Source organism: Eptatretus burgeri, chromosome 11, assembly GCF_056783735.1.
Source record: "Eptatretus burgeri isolate ZD-2024b chromosome 11, Ebu_testis_v1, whole genome shotgun sequence".
NCBI classification, from domain to species: Eukaryota; Metazoa; Chordata; class Myxini; order Myxiniformes; family Myxinidae; genus Eptatretus; species Eptatretus burgeri.
This window is the reverse complement of record NC_140971.1, coordinates 63,359,017-63,380,667: the sequence shown is the minus strand read 5'-3', so window position 1 is coordinate 63,380,667 and position 21,651 is coordinate 63,359,017. Positions and strand designations below refer to the sequence as shown.

Genomic DNA, 21,651 nt, shown 5'->3' with positions numbered 1-21,651 from the left:
TCTAAGTTATGTCTGCTGATATTGGAGCCAAAAATGCTTCTCCATCACAGTCAGCTGTTGACACCATTTATAACGATTTGTACACATTTGGTGTGATATCGTGTTCTGGGTTCACTCAATCAATGAATACACGAGAGCCCTCTGTGGGTCTCCAGCGTAATTACTTTGCCTGAACAAGGGGGAAAAATGTCAACAAAACACAACTAGATGAAGCAAAATAACAATTTAAGGCCAGAAAGTGAGACCTATCAAAAGATAACGCTGCACGATTCTCGAACTAGATACTTATGGTGAATCGAACGAAGCATTTATCGATCCAATTGATCGAATCAATAAATCATTCTTCTCCGTTTGAACCTGGGGAGTAACTGCTGAAATGTATCTGTCCGGGTTCTTCCCGACATCTTTGTTCTTTGTTCCTTTCACATTTCTTTTTCTACTTTTTTCACATTTCTCTTTATTCATTCTAATTCTTAATTTTTCTTTATTTTTGTTATCTATCTCTCAAAGGAGAAGTGAATTCTTGCAGAAAGTTATCTGTAATGCTCAATTGGCTGCACCTGAATGGGTTTGAGAGTCAGACAAGGCATCCCATCTGCCAGCATTAATTAGTGGAGTTAGAGATGCCACGGGATCCTTCAAGAAATGGAGGCCAGCTATCGCCGGCACCTGCTCTAACTTATGGCGGCCATGCATAAGGGGGGCCATAACTTATCAGCAGCACAGCCACGCCTTCCAGCAGTGGTGCAAAGCAGTAACCATGTGCTGCACACAAAATAAATGAATGACTGTATATCAGGAACTTGTTTAATGCCGTAACTTTCCTTGAAATAGTCAGTAAGTGAGCATATTTGTTTCCCGAGTAAAAACTATAAATACAGTACAAGAGAAACTTTGTCATAATTATGAGATCTAAAAAAACATTTTGTTCTACAACCTGTTGTTTCATTACAATATATCATATACATGTAAAATAGAATATTTCATGACATTTTTAATATTAAAGCTTGTTACTGCAGAACAAATTTTGATTCGAGGATCGATGTTAACAGAAGATCAAACCTGATTACCTTGGCACGAGAAAACACCAATTTGTGTACGGCCCAAGGCGTACGGTCTTTGGTCTTCTTCGTACTTTGTGTACGGTCTTCAGCAACTCGACAAAATGATAGGATTAAATCTCAGCTCGATTAAGTTCATGCTTCGATAACATGAGGAGGGTAGTCGATTCAAGAAAAAATATATAATTTCACAATGTTGACGGCAAGTCTCAAACCAAAGTGGCATGAAAGGAAGTGCATTTAAAGTTTTCAAGTGTGGGAGCATTTGCTTTTAAGAAATTAAAGCAGATGGGTCTATGATGCAGTAACTGCCGGATGAAGATTTAAGTGCTTGTCAGCTTCACAACCACTCTTTATTCATGACTTTGTTATAAAGTCTAAGTGTAAATTGTCACTTGTCTTTAAGAAAGTTTTTATCACAGTTTAAATGTTTGGAACGAACGGTAGAATGGTGAAGAGAAGAACAAGGAGGTTAATTATAAAGATCCTAACTACATGGAATTTTACATACCAAAGCAGCTTCATCAGCAAAGAATGGAGCCAAGAAAGACATTAAGGCAAGACTCAGCAAAGCTCATAAAGCATTCGCTTGATTTCATCCTTTCTGGAAGTCTAAGCAGTACAGCCTGAAGACAAAGATAAGACTCTATAACAGCAATGTCAAGTCTGTTCTTATATATGGCACTGAGTGCTGGCGAGTAATAAAGTCAGACATGAGCAAGCTCGAGTCCTTCCACAATGGAAGCCTGAGGAAAATCTGCTGCATCTTCTGGTCCAATAAGATATCCAATAAAGACTTGCATGGAAGAACTGGCTGCCATGGCATTGGCATTGAAATCAAGTGTCACTGCCACCGACAGCTTAGCCATGTGCTGAGAATGTCCCCTGACCAAATCCTCAAGGTTGATTTGAGATGGACACAATCAGGAAAGAGGAAACAAACCAGGCAGATGAAAAACCACTTGGCACAAGACAGTGGAAGATGTGTTGAATGAGATAGGTCTATAGTGGTGTGAAGCATAGAATGTAGCTATGGATAGAGATAAATGGTGAAAACTCATTGCAGCCTTATTCCCCATCAGGACAGAGAGGGTAAGTAAGTAAGTCGCCACATGGGGATAATTGATGAAGTGAAAGCTGATTGGTTGTTGCCTCCAATGATGGATGAGAGAAATGAATGGGTCCTGATATTTATTTGATGACTGCTCTTGGCATTGCACGTAGTACGTGTTTGGAGCCTCAATGGTGCACGTTTCTGTCTACACTGTCACTGATGACTTGCCAATAAGTGATGAAACCTGTCCGCACCTGATGTGGGGCTGTGGCATTGGGACTCTCATGTATGTGCTACCTTTGAATGTCTGCAGCTGTCGAGGAGACCAGGGAGGGTTTGAAATAGCCAAGGGCTTACCTTGTTTAGCTTTTCTTGGCTGCTTTGTGCAGCTTTCTTTGACTCAAAGAACGGAGGGGGGGGGGTTAATTATAAAGATCCTAGCTGCAGGGGTATAATTGATGACATGAGAGCTGATTGGTTGTTCCCTCCAATTACAGGTTAGAGAGGTAATTGGATCTTGATATGTATATGATGACTGCTATTGGCATTGCACACATGTTACACTTTTGGGAGCCTCAATGGTGTGTATTTCTGTGTGCGATATCACTGATGACTAATAAATAAGCAATGAAACCAGTTCAACAACTGATGAACTGGTTTCATCGCTTATTTCATCGCTACATCCCAAGTATGTAGCATTGGGATTCTCATGCATGTACAACTTGTGAGTGTCTGCAGGAACCCAGGTAGAGTTTGAAACAGCAACGGACTTACATTGTGTAGTTTTCTTGCTTACTTCATGCAGCTTTCCTTGCCAAGAAGAGCAGGAGGAGTGGGGTGAGGGAGAGGGGCTTAATTATAAATATCCGAACCACATGGGGATACTTGATTAGGCAATAATGCTTTTCTGCGGGTCTAACACAAACCCTATAAAATACATTTCTCTCAATGTATTATGTCTCAAAGTCTGACAAGATTATGTCATCAAATAAATAACGCATGAAGAAGTGCATATGGGTGACCTGAAGATGACGATATTCATCCACAAGCTCCATCTCTCAAGAAGGATCGATTCAGAGACTTTCAATGAGGTGCTGTCATACAACTTAATTGTTATAATTTTAACCATTAATATTTTCTTTTCACAGAATACCATTTCAATTAACAAAAGTATCTACAAAACACTAAGGTAGACTCAATTCCTTTTCAAATAATAATATTATTTTTAAAATCACAACAAATGCGAAGCTGTTCAGTTTACCACAATAAAATAATTGTTGAGTAAAGGGCATGAATTACATAAATTGGGATGCAATTTATGCTTCAGTGCATCATGTAAACAGATATGCTTCCCATAACACAAGAGCTTTCTCCATGCAAAAGGAAAAGCATTTTTCACGAGTTATTCCGGTCAATTTAACAACATCTCTTATGTTCAATAGTTTCTTTAAATAAAGGTAGATATTATTCCCTGTGCATAGATCATTTGTGATGTACAACTCCCATATTCAAGTTGGTCAATTTTAATTGGCCTTTCTGTCTGAGCTATCTGTAAGCAAAGGGAACTGTGAGTTTAAAAATAATGCTGTAATGACCCATTGCAATCATCTTGGGAGAAAGTATTCACACAATGTACATTTACTCATAAATGTGTCCAACTGTAAAAAGTAAGGTTTCAAAAGTGGGATATTGCTTCGAGGGAAGAAAATGAAATCTTTAAACTATATTTATAGACGAGCTGGAGGATCCTGCATTGCCCACTGCTATTCTAATCCTGTTGGCATTTTGAAGAAATCAATTTGCTTTTTTTTCTATTTTTTTTTAAGGGCGCCTGAAATACTTCCCTCCATCCACTAAGAAATGTGGTCAGGGTCAGGGATCATTTAATATTACCTTTCACATATCTACAAAGGCTGAGCACAAGTGATTTAATTTTCATTAATCCAACTTTTTTCAAATTTTTCCAAAACTTTTTTTTTGCCTAAAACACTCCCAGCCACTCACTGATAAACCTCTGAAAGTTTGACGAAGATATGTTTTACCATCTCGGAGAAAAATGATGACACACACACACACACAAATGGCTCTCTTATTTTATAGACTCGCTGAAGTACCCGGCATTGCCTGGGGAAATTTAATGAAATACCCTGATAATTAAATTTGTGTTGTTGACAACAAATCACAACCTCAACATACAATCTTCACAGAACTTGTTACTTGATCGCTCCCAGGGAAACCACAGGCAGTGCGTAAGCAACATACTCACTCGAGGCCTGAACACGGAGGTGTTATAATAAACCTGTGTAAAGCAATCTTTTTAACATGCACTTGTGTAAACATTTTAAAAACTAAATTTGTGTTGTTGACAACAAATTACAACCTCAACATATGATATTCACAATACATATTACTCGATCGCTCCTGCAATGAACAAAAATGCGGGCAGTACAGTATATAAGCACAAGACCCAATCGAGGCCCGGAGGACAATTATCTGGTTTTATGTGGGGTCAATTTTCTTTTTTAATCCAAACATTGCCCTCGACCTTCCTCTGGATGAAAGAGGAGGCCATGCAAAGTTTGGTCCCACTGGTTCCTGCAGGGTATGAATGCATAAATGAACAAACAAACAAAGTTTATTATTTTTATTAAATAGCATAGTTCCCACTCTCTGAGTGAGTCGAATTTGTGCATTACTTGCTGAATAAAGTATAGTCTGTGTTTTGCAAGAAGATTACAGATGTGTGATGTGCGCTTAAAAAGTTCTAAATGGTCTAGAATCTAAAGGGTATGTTCCAATAATAGTTAGTGTCAGGTCAAAAGGTTCTAAGAAGGTCTAACTTGTCTAAAGCTCGAACTGGTCAAGGGTCCAAGCTGTCGAATCTGTCTGAAGGGTCGAAGGGGTCGAAAGAGATTTTAGGGGTGGAAATGTTTGAAGATTCTTGGGGTCTAAAGGGTATAGAAGATTGAAACGGTAAAGGGATCTAAATGTGTCGAAAGTGTCACAAGGTTCTTTTTTTTCTTTTCTTTTGTTTACACTGTCGAGACTCATATGAGAGCGAACACACAGAAACGCACAACAAGGGGAGCAGGAGACAAGAGGCGTGGCAAAGGGAAGGAAAAATACAGTGGGGAACGGAGACATGAGGCGATCTGTGGAAGGGAGAGGGATGGGGTGGGGAACACAATGTAGACAAGATGGACACTACAAGGACTTTCAGGTCCTAACACGACAGACTTTCAGGAAGGAAAGCAGGGAATTTAAAGGAGGTGGGCTTAGGGTGGATTTGCGGAGGTAGAAAAGATTGTGGTTTTGGATGGGGGAAGATAAGAGATGGTGGTGAACAGCTGTTTTGAAGACCTCGAGGGAAGACTTGGATTGAAGAGAGTGTGGGAGTTTGTTCCATAGGCAGGAAAAATAGGAATGAAAGAGTGAAGGTGAGCAGTGATTCTTGATTTTTGTAGTTTTACCAGAAGGGGGTTGCTGGTGGACCCTATCTAAAATGTCTAAAGTGTCTTAAAAAATCTAAATAAGGTCTTAAAAGGTGTAAGGTGTTTAAAGAGTCAAGGGATCTTCGCAGTCTGGAGGGTCTAAAGTGCTGAAGGGGTCGATGGGGTAATAAGATGTCTAAAGGGTGTAAAGTGTTGAAGGGGTCTTAAAAGAACTAAACGGGAAAAAGGACGAAAAAGCAATAGGATGATAATGCCATTAAAAGGTTCAAATTTAATGAAGAGGTTAAATTAAATTACAAATGAGATTAAATTAAATTAAGAGGTTTAAATTAAACAACAAGGAAACATCTCGTGAGATGACGGAATCTTTCGATATGCGATGGACATACATACTTAGATTACAATTTTGAATCAATTAGCGAATTATCTCACCACCTGGATGGAAATTTTAAAGAAAGGGCTCCATTAGTTTTTGCGGATCGACATCATGAATCATCATGCCAAGAGTTTCCAAATGATCTGTTGAGCACCTCAGAGTAGGGAAAAATGTCAATGGATCCATTGTCGGAAGGAAGACACTGACTGACTGACTGACTGGCTGGCTGATTGACTGCATGACATCATTATTGCTCCAACAGCTCCATTCGACCTCGTCGTAAACGAGCTAAAAAAACTAATTGATTTCACATTTATTGTTATGCTTTTAGAATGATTTTGTGATGACATAAAGACCTTGGAATATTTTGAGCATTCATGGTAAGGAGGTCAAATAATTGGTTTATTTGGAGCTCGTGCTAATATAATCCTTCCCATGCACTACCACTAAAATCGATGCCATTTTGCAGTGCAGTACTGTATATTGCCAATTAGCCAGGGGTTAGTTGCTGTTTGGCTTGGATGCTGACATTTTACGATTTTCTATTTTTTATTTTGTTCTGGGCTACAAACTTATTTTATGCTTGAGACTAACAATAAAATAAAGCAGCATAAAATATGTATGAAGGGAAGAATACCATTTGACCCATAATGTACATTTCACACTCCATCTCTGTGCAAAAACAACTCTCCAAAAAATAAAATGCGAGGAGAGAAAAAGGCAGTGACAAGGGAAGGACGTGCCTGATTGGCACACTCGTGGGAGGTAAACCAAAAGTAAGAGGGGTGAGATAAGCTTGGAGAACCTGATGTTTCGTGCATTAATGTGAACCCTTCATTTGGAGCAAAAGAGACTACTGTTGCTTTCCACTGCAATTAGCAAACCTCAATGAACATCCTGTTGATTTCATCCATTTATTTATGGTAGGGAGCTTGAAGGAAGAAACGTTATGATAGGGAGCTTGAAGTAATTGGAAAGACAAAGTAAATGGGGTTATGAGAGGAAATAAGTAAATGGGAACTGTACACCTACTGGAAAGGACATGCACAGAATGAGAGAGCAGGGTAAACAAAAATTCCATCATTTTTGTGCACATCAAGCCGAGATGGCAACAAATGTCACCAGGACAGGTTCCATGTCTCTTTGGGAAATACTTTCATGTGGATTCACAAAACACATGCCTTTGTGTGGGAATATCAAATTATGAGATGAGTCATTCCCACAGTTGGAATATCAAATCTCAGATGAGTCATTGGCGTGAGCTTTTAATAAATACATGGTATTGTCTCATTAATTGAATCTAACTCAACTGGTCGCTGTAATTTTGCCTCCCGTGGAGTCTTGATTGGAAAGAAAAGTCTTGGTAACATGTTGTTATTATTTTTCACAACTTTTAATATTTTTCCTTCTGAGGGAATCTTTTTTTTAGCATGCTTTGTTGTAGTCATCGGAATTTAAATTCAAGGATAGTCGCAAAGAAAGAATGATTCCATCGTGCCTGCAATAATAAAACTTTTTCCCACAATACGAAAATGACTTATCAAAGAACGATTTTCAAAACAACTGTTCAATGTGGAATGGGTTCAAACGTTCCATCATCAGCTTGTGATTCATCGCATCACAAGGTAACAACTCCGCTGTGCTCACATACTGAAACTGAAGGCTCCGAGGAGTGGGTCAGAATTCAGTTACGTATGTAATACGACCTTTCATAATTCTTTTACAATTTTTTAACATTATTATGGAGCTGATATATATATATATATATATATATATATATATATATATATATATATATATATATATATATATATATATATATCTTCTTCTTTCGGCTGCTCCCGTTAGGGGTCGCCACAGCGGATCATCCGTATGATCCGCATAGTGATTTGGCACATATTTTACGCCGGATGCCCTTCCTGACGCAACCCTGGTCGCCTCTTACGACACAGGGATATGGTACACCTATCTTAACCAGGGTATACACCGGCCCAGTACACTGGTACTCACTTCGCCGACCTCGGAAGGATGACAGGCTGAGTCAACCCCCTGGTGTATTAATTCAGTGGCCCAACGGGGCTTGAACTCAGGACCTTTTGGATCCCAAGCCACTGCCCAAACCACTGCGCCAACACCAGGCTATATATATATATATATATATATATATATATATATATATATATATATATATATATATATATATATATATATATATATATATATATCACATCCAGAACAAAGACATTGAAGAGATTAAGACATTTACCAGCCTTGGTGGTGTAATGGTTGTAGTGTCATGAATCTGGGAGGTTGGTGATTTGAAGCCTGTCTGTGTCATACCAAAAACTTAAAAGTGGATTGTGATGTTTCCTTGCTTGATGCTCAGCATTAAGACAAAGGATAGAGCATGGACAAACAGCCATAGGTTGTGCAGTGCAGGCTTTGATGGGCTAAATGGTCTCTGCCTGCTTGAAGTTCCATGTAAGGGAACTGATATTGTTATTATTATCATTATTATTATTAGACAATGCATATTTTTAAATGAATTCCAAGGGCATTCGTAAAAGAGCATGTGGAATTTGGACATGGGATTGGAGCACCATGGGTTATGTGCTCAGATGGGAATGCCAATAAAACCAACATGGGTTCACATTGGAACGTTGAACTGGCCAACCTGACGCATTTGGAAACGTACCAAGTAACATGAAAGAACTCCCCAGTAATGGTGGAACACAGCCAAGTGACCAGAGAGACATGAAATATGCTATTAACCCAGGAGAATCGAAGCAGTAGGTCTTGTCATGTTTCCCATTAACAAGCTTCCAATGAGTATGTACAAACTGTGTTGTCTGTTCTTGTGTAATTTTGTTTTACTTATTAAAAAACATGTTCATAATAAATATGGTAATTATAAAGGCAATTGCTTTACTGAAAGGTTATCAGCTAAATATACACACAAAGGCCAGCCACGGATCTCATTATCTTTATGTATTGTACAAGAAAAATAGGGTAAAATGAAATTTCAAGCAATTTTTGTTTGTGGTTACATCAAAGCGCCTCTATTAAAATAGCACCGTATTTGTATACCGACTTCAAAACAGTGAAATCACCCATAAATTGGAGGCATGAGGAAACTAGGTGCAGAAGTTTGGAAGGGTATTTTGAATAAATGATTATACTTATACTTTTGCTTGTGGTGCCATTACGTGATGCACGGTGGGCCCAGCACAAAGTTGTGAACCACCTTCTGCAGGTTGTATGACTCACCTTTGTAGTTATAGTTATGATATTTTCGTCCCTCGTTCTTCCTTGAACATCGATTTTGTTTAAAAAAAAGTCGAAAAAACCAAAACATTTGGCAAAAAAATAAGTAATAATAAGTCTCACCAAATGATATACCATGGCAGGTTCGTGTCAATGTGAGAGAGTCCATCAAAGAGGTAGAATATATCATCTGCAGAAAATTCATCAGGAATATTTTATGAATCATGGTGAAGGACAAGTGGTGTGTAAACTGCTGTGTGTGAGTGAAATGGTCTCTTGAAACATCCATCTGTTATTAAGATCAGTATCTCAATACGAGGCAAGAAATACCTTGAGGAAAGGAAAGAAAATGTGTAAGATATGGTCGAGAGAGGAGGTTTGGAGGAGATAGGAGCAAGAGAGGAAGAGGGAAAGAAAATACATTCCAATAAAAATTGAAGGTAGAAGGTGTTAGGGTTAGGTGTTTCTGGGTCGAAGGTGTTTCAGCCATTTTTCTTTTGTGATATCTGGATGGTTCATTATTATATAAAACATTTGGGTTTGAGTCATATGAGGGGGCTCATTGGACCATTGGACCAAATTTTCATTGGTTTTCATGGCCTTGGGAATTTTTGCTCATCAGAAGAAAACAATAGGTATCCCAAGTTGGAATCTTTGGAAAAATAATAATAATAATAATAATAATAATAATAATAATAATAATAGTACTAATAATAATTAGACATCTTTCGGGATTTTGGGGGTCTTAAAGGGTCTTCAAATGTCGAAAGGGTCTCAGCAGTCTGAAGGGTCAAAAGTACGTAATTATTAATGGACGTACGTAATTAATAGACACAAAAAGCATGACACACACACACACACACACACACACACACACACACACACACACACACACACACACACACACACACACACACACATACACGCGCACGCACGCACGCACACACACACACACACACACACACACACACACACACACACACACACACACACACACACACACCTCATCCATTTATAGTAGATAGGAGGCTCCTAAAGGGTTGAGTTTTATAACATCTCTTTTCTGATTGCTTTTTCCTCATTTTTGGACTGAAATGGAACAGCAGTTGTACACTCAAAAACGTGATAATGGTCTTCACTTCCAGTCACCCAAACAGAATGTAAAAAACACGCACAGCATTGAGAGAAAGCATCCCATGTTCGTTTCGAAAAAAAAAAGACAACAACAGAAAGCATGCCGCATGCATCAGTTCCATCACAAGATTAACCCAGTCATGGGATATTAAAATAAAAGTAATTATTTTGTCAAGGGTTTTGTAAGTAACATAGTTACAGCTGTTTGCTACAATGGAAATGCACCTCTGTGAGATTTCCTCTTTATTTTCATAATCAGTCAACTTTGTTTTTCTCTTACTGTATCTGCCTGCATGGTTCTATTGCTCTACACCAAACCCAGTCACTGCAAATCAATATCTGTACAGAAACCGATTTAAGTACATGTGTTAATTATACAGTGACCTTTCATCTCTTAGGGCCACAATTGGTTGGTTGGTTAGTTGGTCATAACTAAGCCAGTTTTTGGGGGATAAGAATGTTGACCAAATTTTTATCTGGACAATATATTTTACGTCGGTACATGCCCAATAAAACGGCCTTGCTTTTTTTTCTCAATTCACTGCAACACTATTACCCACCGAAGGTGGGCAGAGGTTATGTTTTCACCCCTGTCTGTCTGTTTGTCTGACGGTTTGTTTGTCTGTGAGAAGGACATCTCAAAAAGTTATGGACGCATTTTGACAAAACTTGGTGGGAAGGTTGGGTGTGTGACAAGAACAAGTCGATTAGATTTTGGTTAATGTCTGGATTCAGATTTGGCCTATCAGTGGAATACAAAACAAAAACTATTCAGCCTGGCGGAGGTATGCACTCCACTAGTGCTGTTCTAGTTTACATCTGTCATTGCAGACGAGACGTTCCAAAGATCATTTAAGTTGCTGAGATTTTTTCTTACCTTTTCTTTGTCCAAATAGTTCCATATCGCTTCAATGATATTGAGATCTGGCCTTTGAGAGGGCCATTGTATGTGGTGAAGGACTCCTGCAGCTTCCTCTTTCTTTTGCAAATAAATTTTAATTATTCCAGCTGAGTGTTTGGATCATGATCTTGCTGTAAGATCAAGTTTGGACAAATAAGTCTTGCACCACTGGGGATAGCATTGTAGATTAAATTTTGTTTGTACCTTGCTGCATGCAGTCAATATACCATCGACTTCTCATGTGAAATGTTTGTGTTTAATGCGGAAAAATCGAAAGTTGATAAGACATTTACACTTACCCTGGTTATTAATGTTGTGGATACTGTCCATTATAGGTTTGGAATTATCAATGATCAATAATTTCTTTATACTTTAATAAAATCTCGCCTTTTCCGGGTAATTTTAAGCATTTATAAATAAGTTTCATTGTAATACTACTTGACAATACTAGCTGTAATACTGTAATACTACCTGACAATAGTTTTATACTACCTGACAACTGCATCTACACTTGCGATGACGAACCTCTTTAAAAATGGTATGTGTTGCTTCCTTGCTTGATGCTCAACATTTATAAAGACGAGCTGACTAATAAATTATCTGTAGGGTTGGTTGCAAGTAAATTTATACATGCAATTCTGACATGCGAAAAAAATAGCACAACCAACGTATTCTTTTTTCCCTTGATATTCATCATAGAATGAGGCACATGTATTGAATAACATTCATTACATATTGTTGCGGCCATGAGTACCGAGACACCAGCTTGTCACTCAGGGGGATTATTCCCCGGTTGTCATCGGTAGAGCCGGACCTGTGGCCACCGCTCACAATTAACGTTGTGGTATGGTGGGTTTTTTAAAACCACGAACCCCACCCAGTCAACCACGAGTTCCAGTGTCCACCGTCTAATTATTGCGTTGAACTAGAGGTCACATGGCTACCTGAGCGGAAGCGCCAATGTTATCTCGATTAGATTTTAATTAGGACGGCCGAGCGTTTTAATCACTCATGCGTGCCGACTATTTTTGGTCAAATTTGTGGTAATTACCTCCCAGTCTATCTCGGTTCGGACAATGCCAGACCAATGGAAGGAAAGGACAAACACGGACAGGTTGGAAGTCAATAAATAATATATTAATAATAAAATAAATAAATAAATTTCAAAGTAAAATCAATCAAAATGCCAGGAAAGAGACAATGAGCAGATGCTTTTCAGGAGTCGACTTACAGCTAAACACAGACAAGGGTACCCAACAGATCATTCGGTGGGGGGGAGGGGGAGAAGAACCATCTCGCTCACCAGAGAGTAGTCATCCGTGAAGTGAAAACGTCCTGAAATGTGTGCGTGCGTGTCACGTCCTTCGCCAGCACCCAGCCTTGCCGTGCACCCTCTCACGAACAGCCTTGAACGCCGGTCGACGTCTGGGAGGGCACCGAGATCATCTGTCGTGGGTTTAGACCATGGTGCTGTGACACGGGCAGCTTCTCACACTTCACGAAACTGGTGACGACCAGTGACCCACACGGTCCGTCGGTGACTGACCCGCGCCTCACACGTTGGTGACCGACACGTGCCTCACTTGTTGTCGTCGCTGCTCCCACCCACACGCTCGCTTGCTTAAGCACTGGGAAGGACGAATTGTCTCGTTGTTGGCGCTGGTCAGACACTCACACGTGCACCACATGCTCGCTTGCTCACTTGCGGGCCTGCAAACTTCCTCCTCCTTTTCCTCTCTGACTTTCTTTTTCGTTCTCTTCTCCCTCCTCTTGCTTCTCTCGCCCTTTTCCTTTCACTTCTCTCACCCTTTTCCTCTCACTTATCTTGACTCTTACTTCTCTCACCCTTTTCCTCTCACTTCTCTCGCCCTTTTCCTCTCACTTCTCTCACCCTTTTCCTCTCACTTCTTTCACCATTTTCCTCTCACTTCTCTCACCCTTTTCCTCTCACTTCTCTCACCCTTTTCCTCTCACTTATCTTGCCGCTTACTTCCTCTCACCCTTATCTTGCCTCTTACTTCTCTCACCCTTTTCCTCTCACTTCTCTCACCCTTTTCCTCTCACTTCTTTCACCATTTTCCTCTCACTTCTCTCTCTCTTTTCCTCTCACTTCTCTCACCTTTTTCCTTTCACTTATCTCACCTTTTTCCTTTCACTTCTTTCACCCTTTTCCTCTCACTTATCTCACCCTTTTCCTCTCACTTATCTTGACTCTTACTTCTCTCACCCTTTTCCTCTCACTTCTCTAGCCCTTTTCCTCTCACTTCTCTCACCCTTTTCCTCTCACTTCTTTCGCCCTTTTCCTCTCACTTCTCTCACCCTTTTCCTCTCACTTCTCTCACCCTTTTCCTCTCACTTATCTTTCCTCTTACTTATCTCGCCCTTTTCCTCTCATTATCTCACCCTTTTCCTCTCACTTATCTTGACTCTTACTTCTCTCACCCTTTTCCTCTCACTTCTCTCACCCTTTTCCTCTCACTTCTTTCGCCCTTTTCCTCTCACTTCTCTCACCCTTTTCCTCTCACTTCTCTCACCCTTTTCCTCTCACTTATCTTGCCTCTCACTTCTCTCACCCTTTTCCTCTCACTTATCTTGACTCTTACTTCTCTCACCCTTTTCCTCTCACTTCTCTCGCCCTTTTCCTCTCACTTCTCTGACCATTTTCCTGTCACTTCTTTCACCATTTTCCTCTGACTTCTCTCACGCTTTTGCTCTCACTTCTCTCACCCTTTTCCTCTCACTTATCTTGCCTCTTACTTCTCTCGCCCTTTTCCTCTCACTTATCTTGACTCTTCTCTCACCCTTTTCCTCTCACTTCTCTCACCCTTTTCCTCTCACTTATCTCACCCTTTTCCTCTCACTTATCTTGCCTCTTACTTCTCTCACCCTTTTCCTCTCACTTATCTCACCCTTTTCCTCTCACTTATCTTGACTCTTACTTCTCTCACCCTTTTCCTCTCACTTCTCTAGCCCTTTTCCTCTCACTTCTCTCACCCTTTTCCTCTCACTTCTTTCGCCCTTTTCCTCTCACTTCTCTCACCCTTTTCCTCTCACTTATCTTTCCTCTTACTTCTCTCGCCCTTTTCCTCTCATTATCTCACCCTTTTCCTCTCACTTATCTTGACTCTCACTTCTCTCACCCTTTTCCTCTCACTTATCTTGCCTCTCACTTCTCTCACCCTTTTCCTCTCACTTATCTTGACTCTCACTTCTCTCACCCTTTTCCTCTCACTTATCTTGACTCTTACTTCTCTCACCCTTTTCCTCTCACTTCTCTCGCCCTTTTCCTCTCACTTCTCTCACCCTTTTCCTCTCACTTCTTTCGCCCTTTTCCTCTCACTTCTCTCACCCTTTTCCTCTCACTTCTCTCACCCTTTTCCTCTCACTTATCTTGCCTCTTACTTCTCTCGCCCTTTTCCTCTCACTTATCTTGACTCTTCTCTCACCCTTTTCCTCTCACTTCTCTCACCCTTTTCCTCTCACTTCTCTCACCCTTTTCCTCTCACTTATCTTGCCTCTTACTTCTCTCGCCCTTTTCCTCTCACTTATCTTGACTCTTCTCTCACCCTTTTCCTCTCACTTCTCTCGCCCTTTTCCTCTCACTTCTTTCGCCCTTTTCCTCTCACTTCTCTCACCCTTTTCCTCTCACTTATCTTGCCTCTTACTTCTCTCGCCCTTTTCCTCTCACTTATCTCACCCTTTTCCTCTCACTTATCTTGCCTCTTACTTCTCTTGCCCCTTTACTCTCACTTATCTTGACTCTTCTCTCACCCTTTTCCTCTCACTTATCTTGCCTCTTACTTCTCTCGCCCTTTTCCTCTCACTTATCTCACCCTTTTCCTCTCACTTATCTTGCCTCTTACTTCTCTCGCCCCTTTACTCTCACTTATCTTGACTCTTCTCTCACCCTTTTCCTCTCACTTCTCTCGCCCTTTTCCTCTCACTTCTTTCGCCCTTTTCCTCTCACTTCTCTCACCCTTTTCCTCTCACTTCTCTCACCCTTTTCCTCTCACTTCTCTCACCCTTTTCCTCTCACTTATCTTGCCTCTTACTTCTCTCGCCCTTTTCCTCTCACTTATCTCACCCTTTTCCTCTCACTTATCTTGCCTCTTACTTCTCTAGCCCTTTTCCTCTCACTTATCTCACCCTTTTCCTCTCACTTCTCTTGCCTCTTACTTCTCTCGCCCTTTTCCTCTCTCTTCTCTCGCCTCAGAACGGACCTCCAATTCGTTTTATATCTCCCGGCCATCTCGGCGGCGCAGAGTCCGCCCCAAGCTCACCCCGCCCCACTTGCACACGGTTACCATGACGACACGTGCACTCCCAAAAAAGGCGCGGGTCGGTGCTCGCGAAACACATGCATAAACGTTGCTAAATGCCCGGTCACACCTTGACGTTTTAGCTAGCGATGGCAACGTATTAAAATGTATGTAAAACGCTGGCTTACGTTGAACTTTTGATGTTTTTTTTTTTTAAGATTCGGACGTATTCATAGCGACTTGGTCTTATGTATAACGCATTGGTAACGGACACAGAACGTTTCGTTGTGTTATAGATAACTTATACCAACGACTGCTGAATCTGTTGTCAGCCTACACAACCGATGCCCAACGATAGTCTAACTTAGGCAGAGCGCATTGCACGCATCGCCGACGATGTCGTGACGTAGCCTATTAAAAGGCTGACGCACAACGATTCGAATCATGACTGCCGTAGAAATGGAAGTGTCAACATCGTGGTCACACCTTGGCGATCTTGCCAGCGTATGCCGACCTAAGAAAAATGTATCTAAAACGTTGGGGCACGTCAAATACGGTATGAGTAAGTTTGGTATACGTGAGTAGAACGCTAAAGTATGCTATCATACGTCGTAGTAAGTCGAGTACGTCAAGAAATTTTAAACATGTTCAAAATTTTACAACGTACTCGGCGTATGACACACATTCCGCATGTGATGGGGATAAGTTTTACACACGATATGTGGACGCTTACACACGTCCACAAAGGCTACTTATAAGCTACTCATAAGTCAAAACACGTTGCGGTAATGTCTTTTTTACGCGAAACTTATTTCTAACTTATGTTTGACGTGCTTTGAACCAATTCTTTACGTAGTCCCAACACACATCGACGTATGTAGACGTATTCCAATGACGTCTTCCGGTCGACAAAAAAAATTAATGAACGTGTTTCTAACTTGCAACTGCCATATAAAGACGTGTTCCCAGCGATTTTGGGAATTGGTATATAAAAATGCTGCTTATAAAAGGGAACCCAACAGTGTTTTCCAGTCCTTTTTGAGTCGATGTCCATGTCAGCAGTAACAGTATCAGTATCAGTATTAGTATTAGTATTAGTAGTAGTTTGTTCATGTTGTCAGTAGTAGGTGAGTGTGAGGGGGAGGGTGTGGGTTATGATGGATCGTCCTTGCGTCCGCGTGTCCACGGGTAGGAGACATCTTTTCACCATTGTTCGAAGTTATTCTCGGCTAATTTTTATGGGGCTTTTTCAACAATGAGCTATAGCTTGTTTTTACGATTTAGGTCTATTCATAACGGGTTGGACAAATGCACAATGAACTAATAATGTGCATAGAGCGCTTCGATAACTTATAGATACGGTATACCAACGAATAATTATCGTGAAGCTGGCGTTCACAAACTATGCCCAACGATAGCCTAACTTATCCATATCGTGTGGCAGTTTTTCTTTGCCGGTGGCGTAGGGTTTGCTATTCATAGGCTGCCACTCAACGATTTAAATGGCTGCATCTCCACTATTGAAAGTAGACGCTTGCGCTCAACAATTGGATTTTTTTTACACTCAACGACTTTTAAACAGTACCACTCAGCTATTTTCATTGTTTACAATGAACGATTTAAATTGCTGTCACTCGCCTTTGTTTTTTGACGCTGGGGTTTGGAAATTTGAAGCGTTTCTTCTGAACGTGTTAAAACGCGCAAACTCAACTATTTTAAATAGACGCTGCCGATGGACAATTGGAATCATAGCCAAGCTAGACATCGAAGTGTGAAAATCCTCGTCATGCCGAAGAAAAGTTTGAAGAATGCTGCAAATAAGTGTCCTGGCCGTGGCCGTGGACGCTGACGCAAGGACGATCCATTATGCCGACGTCTTTCAGCCTATGAGTAACTTAAAAGTAACGTCTGTTGATGTGTGGCAACGATCGCGTAACGTGCCAACAACACGTTAATCATAGGTTAGAAATAAGTTTCGGGTACGCTAAACATTACCTCGGGGTGTCTCAACTTATGATTAACTTACAAGTAGCATGTGTTGACGTCTGTCAATGATCGCAGACCGTGCATACAACTTGTGGCCAGTGTAGCGGAACGTGTGAGTCATACGCCGGCATACGTCGTGAAATTTCAAGCATGAAAAAATTTCAGGACAACCAAAAAGTACAACGTTTAAAGCCAGCGTACAACGACGTATGGCAGTGTTTTTCAGCGTGCTCTCAATGTTATCAAAACTTACCCATAACGTATTCAACGTGTGCCAGCGTTTTAGAAAAAAAATTCAAAAATCGGCATACGTTGGCTAAAACGTCAAGGTGTGACCGGCCTTAAGGAAAAATATGGGCGCGCATCAGAGGTCGCGAAATAAATGTTGAGGACAAATAAGGGTGGGCGTCAGCTCGCGAAGGAACGTTGCTGAGGAAATTTAGGGCGCGCATCAGAGGTCGCGAAATAAATGTTGAGGAAAAATAAGGGCGCGCGTCAGAGCTCCCGAAGGAACGTTGCTGAGGAAAAATATGGGCGTGCGTCAGAGCTCACGAAATAAATGTGTGTAAACCTGGCTGACATAAAGAAAAAAGCTTCCCATAAGAGAGGGGATCTATTCTTTACCCTTCTCAACGCATCACATTTAAAATCCCATTAGACATGGGGATGGGGAAAATCTGAACATGCATTTAAGGAAATAACTGTCTGAGGACCTGGAGGTGTGGATGCATTCATCAGACTGGATTCTGAAATCCGTAACACTATTGATCAGAACACCCACACCCCACCTCACTCCCTCCCATCCTCCCTCCCCCTCTCCCTCTCCCCCTTCCCTTCTCTCTCCCCTCTCTCCTCTCCTCTATCCCTCTCTCCTCCCCCCTTCTCTCCTCTCCCCACCTCTCCTCCTCTCCCCTTCTCTCCTCTCCCCTTCTCTCCTCCCCCTTCTCTCCTCTCCCCACCTCTCTTCCTCTCCCCTTCTCTCCTCTCCCCACCTCTCCTCCTCTCCCTTTCTCTCCTCTCCCCTTCTCTCCTCTCCCCACCTCTCCTCCTCTCCCCTTCTCTCCCCTCCCCTTCTCTCCCCTCCCCTTCTCTCCTCTCCCCACCTCTCTTCCTCTCCCCTTCTCTCCTCTCCTCCTCTCCGCTTCTCTCCTCTCCCCTTCTCTCCTCTCCTCCTCTCCGCTTCTCTCCTCTCCCCTTCTCTCTTCCTCTCCCCTTCTCTCTCATCTACCCTCCCTGCATCGTGCCCGACCAGAAACGGCTATTAAAATGTGTTTTCCCTTTTACAACATCAATATTTGTCTGATTTTTCTTCTCGTTCTTTGCAACCAAGTCTTAAACCATCTTGGTGACTATGAAAAAGGAAATTAGATACAGGACTAGGAAATTAGATACAAGATAAAGCTATGAGGGAGTCTGAATGGACTTTATGTCACAACCCTGAGATTGAAAATAGGCTTATTTTCACTTTTTTTTTTTTCTAAAAGTGCCAATTCTCGTATGATTTTCTTCCTATTTTTTTGCATCTGAGCCGTAAACCATCTTAGCGACTATTAAAACAAAACATGAAATTATAGATTGTTTGAGGGTTAAGATAAAGCTGTGAGAGAGTCAGAAAGCGTGAACCTTACAAAAGAGGCCTATGAAAGCTCAGACCGATAGGGAGTGTAGAAACGTGGCGGCCGTGGTATAGAAATGGTATGTGGAGTCAAGTGAACTGTCCAACCAATGGGTGGAAGTCACACACACACACGGACGGACAGACATACCTGTGGCTCATTTTATAATATAGATATAGCATGGACAAACAATCACAAGTTGGTCATAATAGAGCAGACTTCAGTGGGCCGAATGACCTCCTTCTATGTTGAAGGTCCTTGCAAGAGAACTCATATTATATTATGACTATTATATGCTCCATTTATTTCTAATTTTGTTGTTTTGTATATTGTTCCCTCTCATATTCAGAAACGTTTGCAGTAACTATTAAAATGAATACAATTGACAATAATAGGACTACTTCCATTCAGCTGCTAGCCATGAGTCTTTTTTGGTTCTGGTCTCATGCTTTCTCCTGGAACATCTTTGCGAATAAAGCCATGATAGTGGGGCAACTTAGCATAACAATTGTGCATTTTGTGAGGAAAGCACCAAATTTGTCACACCAGTAGCCAATCATATTATGAACAGATTTGGCTATTGGGCCATCTCAAAATTTTTGATGGCAGTGGAAAATGGCTGCCACAGCCATCAGCGGCTGAATTTGAGATGGCCCAATATCCAAATCTGTTCATAATATGTTAGGCTACTAGTGTGCCAAATTTGGTGCTTTCCTCACAAAATGCACAATTGTTATGCTATATTTAGCTAAGTTGCCCCACTATGAGAAGCAATTAAAATCTTGCAAACAGCTCTCATCCTGTTTTAATGATGAGCCACATAAAGATGAATAAGAACCTGTTGCCAAACACAAAAAATTCTGGTTGCAGGTAAAGGTAGTGACACAAGCCAACATTCTCACTGCTCTATGCCCAAAATCTCCAGGGTTTATTGAGCAAAGATGTGGTGTTCTAGTTCTGTCTGCACAGCAGGCCAGGTCATAAAACAAAAATAAAAATGGCCAAATATAAGTTGGCAACGTTGCCTTGCGGTGGTGATTAAAGGTGCTAAGGTGATTTTGCTGATGTTTGACCTTTTTTTTATATCGTGATACCTGTCCCCTTTTATAAATTCTCTCTGTCTCTGTCTCTGTCTCTGTCTCTGTCTCTGTCTCTGTCTCTGTCTCTGTCTCTGTCTCTGTCTCCCCCTCCCAGAGATACATATGTCACAGTTATATTACAACCCCAAGTCCCTTGTTTCACTATTGCAACATAAAAACAATTTTGAAAGTCACCTGGGAAAAGTTGCCAATTTTCTTTGCAAGCAGCAGAGGGTGGCTGTATGCGGCGCATGGGGAGAAATGAAAAATTGCACACCAGTACATTTTCCATCAAAAATTCCATGTCATTCTTAGCTTTTTAATACCCATGAGATAGGACCATGTTCCAGAGATGTGCAGCACTCAAAAATGTAAGCATTGGTTCTTTCCTGTTCTCCAATGTTTTACATTCAAACATTTGTTCTCTCATTTTTCACGACAAACTTGGACTTGGTTTTTAACCACTCTCATGCCGTTGGGGTTTATGATTAAGGCAAGCAGTGTCACTTTTACTTTTATGGTTCATGGAAAAGTGACAGTTCAATGACTGGCCAACTGACATGATGTAGACACAGACAGGGATTGTAGGTAAGGATTATAGGTGTGTGTGTTGTGTGTGTGTGTGTGTGTGTGTGTGTGTGTGTGTGTGTGTGTGTGTGTGTGTGTGTGTGTGTGTGTGTGTGTGTGTGTGTGTGTGTGTGTGTGTGTGTGTGTGTGTGTGTGTGTGTATACATTGCCTGCAGAGAGTCTACACCCCCTTTAAATTTTTTCACCTTTTGTTGCCTTAAAGCCTATAATTAAATTGCATTAAATCAGAGTTTTTCCACATTTATATTGTAACCCACAACTTCCAAGTGAAAAACAAATTCTACAGATTTCACAATATTAATTCAAAATACAAAACTAAAATATATTGGTTGGATAAGTGTCCACCCCCCCCCCCCCCATATAATCACAATTGTAAATTAGCTCGGGTGTAACCAATCACCTTCAAAATCAAACACCGAATTAATTGGCCTCCACCTGTGTTAAATTGTAATGATTCTGATTATTTCAGAATAAAATCAGCTGTTCGTGTTGGTTTGCTCTGCTGGGTAGTGCATTTCACTGTAAAGACTCAGACATGAGCACCAAAGAGCTTTCAAAATAAAGTTATGGAACAGCATAGATCAGGGAATGGGAATAAAAAAAAAATTTCAAAGGCTTTGAATATCCCTTGGAGCACAGTAAAGACAATCATGAAGAAGTGGAAGGCATATGATACCACCAAGACCCTGCCGAGATGAGGCTGTCCCTCCAAACTTGATGAACAATCAACAAGGAGACTGATCAGAGAGGCCACTACGAGGCCAACGGTACCTTCGAAAGTGCTTCAGGCCTTTATGGCAAAGACTGGTCACTGTGCATGTGACAAAAATATCCCAAGCACTCCACAAGTCTGGTCTGTATGGAAGGGTGGCAAGAAGGAA

At 41.0% G+C, this 21,651-nt stretch overlaps 1 long non-coding RNA gene across 2 annotated transcripts in view; it reads right to left on the bottom strand.

Moving 5' to 3' along the window:
* Window positions 1–21,651, bottom strand: part of LOC147017227 (uncharacterized) — a 100,036-nt gene that overhangs the window by 1,123 nt on the left and 77,262 nt on the right. Inside the window, exon 5 of one of the 2 annotated variants that reach the window (XR_015049405.1) lies at window positions 21,542–21,625. This is a non-coding gene — a long non-coding RNA (uncharacterized LOC147017227). Of the gene's footprint in view, window positions 1–20,777; window positions 21,626–21,651 lie in introns of those variants that run through there. The other variant, XR_015049404.1, reaches the window with a different exon arrangement.